The sequence below is a fragment of the Maylandia zebra genome, linkage group LG2, assembly GCF_041146795.1.
Source record: "Maylandia zebra isolate NMK-2024a linkage group LG2, Mzebra_GT3a, whole genome shotgun sequence".
Taxonomy (NCBI): domain Eukaryota; kingdom Metazoa; phylum Chordata; class Actinopteri; order Cichliformes; family Cichlidae; genus Maylandia; species Maylandia zebra.
Genome location: NC_135168.1, coordinates 11,722,392 through 11,729,289, shown reverse-complemented (window position 1 = coordinate 11,729,289; position 6,898 = coordinate 11,722,392). Strand labels below are relative to the sequence as shown.

The window sequence follows — 6,898 nt, the reverse complement described above, 5'->3', positions numbered from 1 at the left end:
ATCCAACACTGCACAATCGGTGGCTGACTAAATACTTTTTTGCCCCACTGTGTGTGTATATATGTATGTATGTATGTATGTATGTATGTATGTGTGTGTGTGTGTGTGTGTGTGTGTGTGTGTGTGTGTGTGTGTGTGTATGTGTATATATATATATATATATATATATGTGTATATATATATATATATATGTGTATATATATATATATATATGTGTATATATATATATATATATATATATATATATATATATATATATATATGTGTGTGTGTGTGTGTGTGTGTGTGTGTGTGTGTGTGTGTGTGTGTGTGTGTGTGTGTGTGTGTGTATATATAGGGTGGCCTTTTGTTGTGGGCAGTCTGAGGTACACCTGTGCACTACTCATGATGTCAGATCAGCATCCTGATGTGGCACACCTGTGAGGTGGGATGGATTATCTCAATATAGCAGATGTGCCCACTACCACACATTTGGACTGATTTGTGACCACTGTTGGGAGGGATGGTTATATTGTGTATCTGGAATGAATTTTAGGTCTCTACGTCCATCCCATGGGGAATGGGAGCAGTAACAAAAGTGTTGCGTTTATATTTTTGTTCAGTGTATATATATATATATATATATATATATGCATATGCCATTCCTCCACTCCAGCAGACCACAGCAGAAAAGATAGCAGACGCCACCACAGTGTCTTAAAACATCCTTAGGAGTGTCCAGTTCACCCTGAAGGATCTCAGTCGCCCGCCGTAGCAGGTGGAGATGACTGAGACCCTTTTTGTAAAGTGCATTTGTGTTTGTGGACCAGTCCAGTTTGTTATTGAGGTGAACACCCAGGTATTTGTACTCTTCCACCATTTCAATGTCCAAACCCTGGGTGTTCACTTGTCTTGCTGGCACTGATGTGAAAATGGTTCTGTTTACACCAGCTGACGACCCCCCATGTATTCCAGTTTGTTTCCCTCCGACAACTGACCCACAATGGCCATGTCGTCTTAGAACAACATCAATAATAACTGATCAATGGCCATAAGTACCATTTGATCTGTGGTTGTTGATCAATGGTCATGAGAATTTGCATATTAATGATCAAGGACCTGACCTCCCAGCCCATTGTTCCTTCAGTGTGCTGGTTTCAGTCATTATGTAAATGTACTGTTTATAAGATTGAAAACTGCAGTCAGCTGAGACTGAAGAAGTCACTTGGATGAGCGATGAAACATTTCTCCCACTGTAAACGCTGCGGTCAGATGAACAGAATCAACTTTTAGGGATTTACTTACCTGGATGACTGAACATGCGTCAAAATGTTTTTTTTCTACATTTTGGCAGATTGTAGTTTGATTTTTTATTTGATGGATTTTCAGAAAACTAGAGAAAAGTGGAGAGTGACTTTAGTTTGTAGAAGTTAAATAACAGTGTTTGGGCCATCTTTGATGCTCTGAGTTTTATGAATAAAAGTGAAATCTGTGCAGCAAAGTTAGTGTTACCTCCTCTAACTTGCTCCTATAGACAGCACAAACTGACTGATAGAAGAAAACATGACAATGAGCATCACTCATGGTCTGGTCACTTACTGTTTGCTGAAGTGGATCTTCAGTTGATCAGAAACAAAAGGCTTGTTTTTAAGAGACACTTTAAATAGGATTGAGGGAATGACGTGTTTGCACTGCAGTTTATATGCATAAACATCAAGCAGTTAAATGAAAGAGTTCATGTTACTAACAGCTCACCTCTCTGCAGCAGACGGATGCTGGACTTCAAAAGTAATAATAGTGTTATCTTTAGACCCATCACTCTTACAGGACACAGAGCTGGGTGGAGGTCCAGGCTGGTTCCTGTGAATAATGATGCAGCAGTGATGTGAGTGCTGAGCTGTGACATGGAGAAGAGTCATGGACAGTTAGAGATGGTCATCTCACCTCTGAGCTTTGGTCTGGCTCTCATGTTCCCCACACAGAGTGCTTTTAGAGGGAGGGACTCCCTCCTCTCTGTCCTCACACTGATCCATGCTGCTCAATTCACATCAGCTCACACACACTTTCTACCTGCAGAGGAAACACAAATCATTCATGTGCACATCAGCTGAAATCCTCCTTTCATCATGTGTGCTGTCCAAATGTCAGTCTGAACAACATTTTCAAATATTTCAGCTGATCCATGATTCAAAGAGGATCAGAAGAGTTAAACGCTTCACACTAATTATTCATACTGAGTTTCCTGTACACAGACTGATTTAATGGTTATGAGAAGCTTTTTCCATCCAGTAAGTGCCTGCAAGTTCAGGATTAATGTGAAACCAACCAGAGGCTGTTAGAGGCAGCAGATTTTCACAGTAAGAGAACTTTCTTCTTAAATTAAGTTAATGTCAGACTGGTGTTTTCTGATTGTGTAGCTTTAATTTAAACTATTAATACCACTAATAATAAATAAAATAAAATTTTATTTATAGGTACCTTTAACCCTTTAAGACCTACCATAGAACCAAGAGTTCACAAAGTACAAACTATAAGTACACAAACAGGAACGTAGCTCAGAATGGCGGGCACACTCGGCTTCGTTGGTCCAGCTGTGAGTCCGTTACCATGAACTATGGAGCGGCAGATTTGTGCCGTTTGTGTGATGTAGCACCAAAACACAAGAGCAGTCACCTCAAGGCACTTTATATTGTACAGTAGATCGTACAATAATACCCTTTGTTCCTTCAGTGGCCCCCAACGCTGGATCAAATAGCTGCAGGGCAAGATGGCTGTGTCTACATCGGCTCACCTCTCACTCCCCTTTGCCACCCCAGTTGCTCATCATGTGCTTCCGGTATGATGGTGCCTGTGTTTGGTTCTGCCGCTGCTGGGTGCAATTTGTTGTGCTCTACTACTGTTGTGGGGGTTTTTTTCTGCTTTACTGTTCTCACTCAGTTTTAATGATGTATTTGCTGCCTAGGTGCATGATCGCCTGGCTTTGCTATCCATCTGGTCCTCTATGATGCCACACGATGTCTCGTTGTCCTCTGGCATTTTCCACCCTCCTCCGTTAGCTGGATTCTCATTAGGTGATTTCGGTGGTTCAATTCAATTCAATTCAATTCATATAGCGTGTAGGAATGTTTAGCTTATTTTAGAGTTTAGAAATGTGTTAACATAGAATGTAGAACTATTGTAGAGATACTGACACTGCCCTCAATATAATAAAGGCCTCACTGTGTCGTGAACTTAGGAGTAGATTGTAGGAGACACCTCCCCCACTTGAACTGTGAAAGTAAAACATAGAGGAGTTAATCCTGAGTGGAAATTCCCCAGAGGATGTTTGGGTGGGGGTCTCAACATTTGTAACTGGATAACTGTGGTCTGGAAGGGAGATGGGTTTTATGACCTAGGGAGTCACCTACACCCACAGTGTTTTAACTGTCACGCACACACATCCACACGCACACTCACTCATGTGCACTCACACATACACACAGGTATGCGTACACAGTCACACACGAGCACTCACATAGACACGTGGGAACGTGCACATGTAGGCATTCATGTGCTCGTGCACATAGAAGCAGACAGAGTTTGCAGCACACCATGGGGGGGGTTTATGATGGGGTCGCCCCTACAAAACTGTGTTTCACAGACAAAGGAGGGAAGATTTGTTGCAGAGGAACACACCGGCCTCGTCTTCCCTTCTAGAAGTGCATGCTTAAATGAAGATGAATAAAGATGAATAAAGGTTTTGTGAAATGACTACTGAGTTCCGGTGGCGTCTCTGGAAGTTTCGACGAATAAAAGAACCGGGGTGAAACTGATTTCGTAACAAGCGCCAAATCACAACAAAAGTCGCCTCAAGGCGGTTTATATTTTACAGTAGAAATCACAATAATAAATACAGAGAAAAACCCAACAATCATATGACCCCCTATGAGCAGCACTTTGGCGACAGTGGGAAGGAAAAACTCCCTTTTAACAGGAAGAAACCTCAGGCTCAGGGAGGGGCGGGGCCATCTGCTGTGACCGGTTGGGGTGAGAGAAGGAAGACAGGATAAAGACATGCTGTGGAAGAGAGACAGAGGTTAATAACAGATATGATTCAATGCAGAGAGGTCTGTTAACACATAGTGAGTGAGAAAGGTGACTGGAAAGGAAAAACTCAATGCATCATGGGAATCCCCGGCAGCCTACATCTATTGGCTACGTCTAGTTCTTCTAGACCACGGAAAAGGTGAGGGAGAAGAGGTGGTTTTCAGGTAAAGCTCAGGCTTTACTGGCGGCATGGTTTGGGTGGTAAGCAATGTTGAGCATGCGTTGTCTCCTGTGTTCAGAAAAGCCCCTTGGAGGGGGACTTGTTTTCCATGCCCTTGTTTGGACACGCTGGGCCCGGCTCTTTGAGACCATGTCACCATTTATGCAGACTCTTCTGCGGGCTGGCTTTTTCTTCCCTCGGTGAGTGGATTCTATGAGCGTGATGACTTGAACCCTGTGTATTTACGTCCCTTAATTCGAGCCTCTGCCAATAATGAGGCTTCTAGCTCACTGAATATGGCGCTTTTTAACGCTCGATCTCTGTCTAATAAATCATTCTTGTAGAATAATTTTATAATATCTAAAAAACTGGATTTTTCATTCCTGACTGAGACCTGGCAGTGGGATGTAGACTATTCATCACTTATTGAACTCTGCCCGGATAGCTATACTTTTATTACCCAGCCTTGGTTATCTGGTCGGCTAATAGGTTATTTTTATCGGAGCTCAGTGACTTTTTATCCGCTACTATGAAGCTGTCTAGGGTGCTTATAGTTTGGGACTTTAACATTCACGTTGATGATGACTCCGACCCATTCACCAGAGACTTTATGAACATTATGGATTCTTTTCATTTTGCTCAGCATGTGTTCGGTCCTACACACAGCAAAGGCCACACACTGGACCTTGTTTTTACTTCAGGTTTAAATATTGATTTTATTTGCTCTGAGGACATTTTTATTTCTGATCACTATGTTATTGTTTTTAACTTGTCTTTTAATGAGCCTTTGTCCCCCGTCAGACCGATGGTTAGCTCTCGCATCTTAAACTCCTCCACAGCGGAGAAATTTGTGGATGCTTTTAACTTACAGCTATCTCCTCAATATGTTGTTGATTTCTCAACCAGTCTTTTTAATAATTATTGCCTTTCTGTTTTAGATGAAATTTGTCCGGTTAAGACGGTTAAGTGTTTCTGCCTCCAAATCTCCTTGGCTAAACGACAGTATTCGTTGTCTAAAACGTGATTGTCGTAAAGCGGAGTGCAGGTGGAGAAAAACTCATCTAAATGTTCACCTCCCCTATCTTAAGGACCTTTTAGCTTCTTTTAATAATGCGATCAGAGATGCGAGGGCTGCCCATTTCTCACACTTGATTACAAAAAGCAGAGGCAATCCTAAGGTGCTATTCAACACCATTAGTGACATTGTTACTGCTCTACCTGCGGCCCCTATTTCTTCTAACGAGGACTGTGAAAATTTTCTCTCTTTTCTGCTTGCAAAAATTCATGACGTGAGAATGAATTTTTCCACATTCAGCAATTGTCATTATCCGATTATCTTGGATACTTTCTCTCTTGTTTCACTACCACAATGACTTCGTCTAAAGAGATGTCTAATAAGCTTCATAAGAAGTTTGATTTATTCGTATTTTTAACCAAAATAAAAAAGACCAGAAGGACATTTCCTGTGAAATTTTATTTAGTTTAAGAGTTTTCCAAGTTCAAAATCTTTTTTTAGTTTTTTGTTGTTTTTTTTAAATGAGTTTACTTTAGTTTTAGTATAACTATATTAACCTATTCTGACACCTGAGTGTTTTGTAACATTACTTCCTGTTGGAGCAGAGCCAAGTGTGTGAAGTAGTATTTTTAATCAGAGGCCGACATGTTGAATCTCTCCAACATAGATCTACACAAAGTAAATACTTACAAAATCTTCTGTCTGTCTCATTTTGTCCCTGCAAATATAAACATCAGTTCAGAGTCTCTGATCTCTCTGATTCCAGGACTAAACACACTAACAGAAAATGGCGGAAACACTCAACCTTGTTGGAAAACATTGCACACTGACTTTAATGGAGAGACCGGAAATACAAACACACACAGTTTGTTGTGTGAAGAAATCAAACATGAGCTGAACAAACAGTAAAGTTCCTAAAGACAAACTGTTAAAGGAGGAAACAAAGCAAACTTACAGTTTCTTCACACCAACAACAAGCTCCACTCCACACCTGGACACTAAACACGGACACACAGGTGAGCTGCTTCCTGGAAGGAGGCGGGACTCCACCTGAAGCAGGACGGAGGGGGGAGGAGGATGTAGATTTTCACAATAAGAGCACTTTTTTCTGAACGAATATAATGCCACACCAAAGGTTTATGACTGTGTAGTTTGTGTTGTGAGATTTAAAGTGCACATTATTTTCTCATTATGCCTTTTATCTTAAAGTAAATTCAGTTATTATTAATATAATAAAATTATTTTTACAGGTCTGCACTCACCTGCAGTAAAGACTGAGAGCAGAGCTGAATCCAACCGTCCAATCAGTGAGCAGCATCAACACCTGAGCTTCATTCAGACTCTGTTATTGAAGATGTTGTTGGTACAAAGTTCATCTGCTGCTCACATGAATCCATGAAAGATTTATTTCACTGAATGTTTCTTCAAAGCTCATTTCAACCTGTTGAAGTCATGAATGAAAGTGCAGACTGAGAGTGGATCACATGATGTTTGAGGTGTGTCATGTGACATGTTCAGTATTGTCACACATGTCTAGATTGTCCCTGATATCATAACTGCTCAAACACTGATGATTATATTTGAAGAATTATTCCTGATGGCAGCAAAGTTTGAATGGAGCTCTCTGTCTGTGCTGATTTGTCGCCCTCTGGAGGTCA

The 6,898-nt window shown here is 41.0% G+C and overlaps 1 long non-coding RNA gene across 1 annotated transcript; it reads right to left on the bottom strand.

Annotated features, from left to right (window-relative positions):
• Positions 1-1,740: 1,740 nt before the first annotated feature.
• On the bottom strand, positions 1,741-6,259 carry LOC143413581 (uncharacterized). The gene is made up of 3 exons (XR_013094187.1): positions 6,196-6,259; positions 1,924-2,049; positions 1,741-1,839 (listed from the first exon to the last, which is right to left on the bottom strand). It is a non-coding gene; the product is annotated as an uncharacterized LOC143413581 (long non-coding RNA).
• Positions 6,260-6,898: the final 639 nt, after the last annotated feature.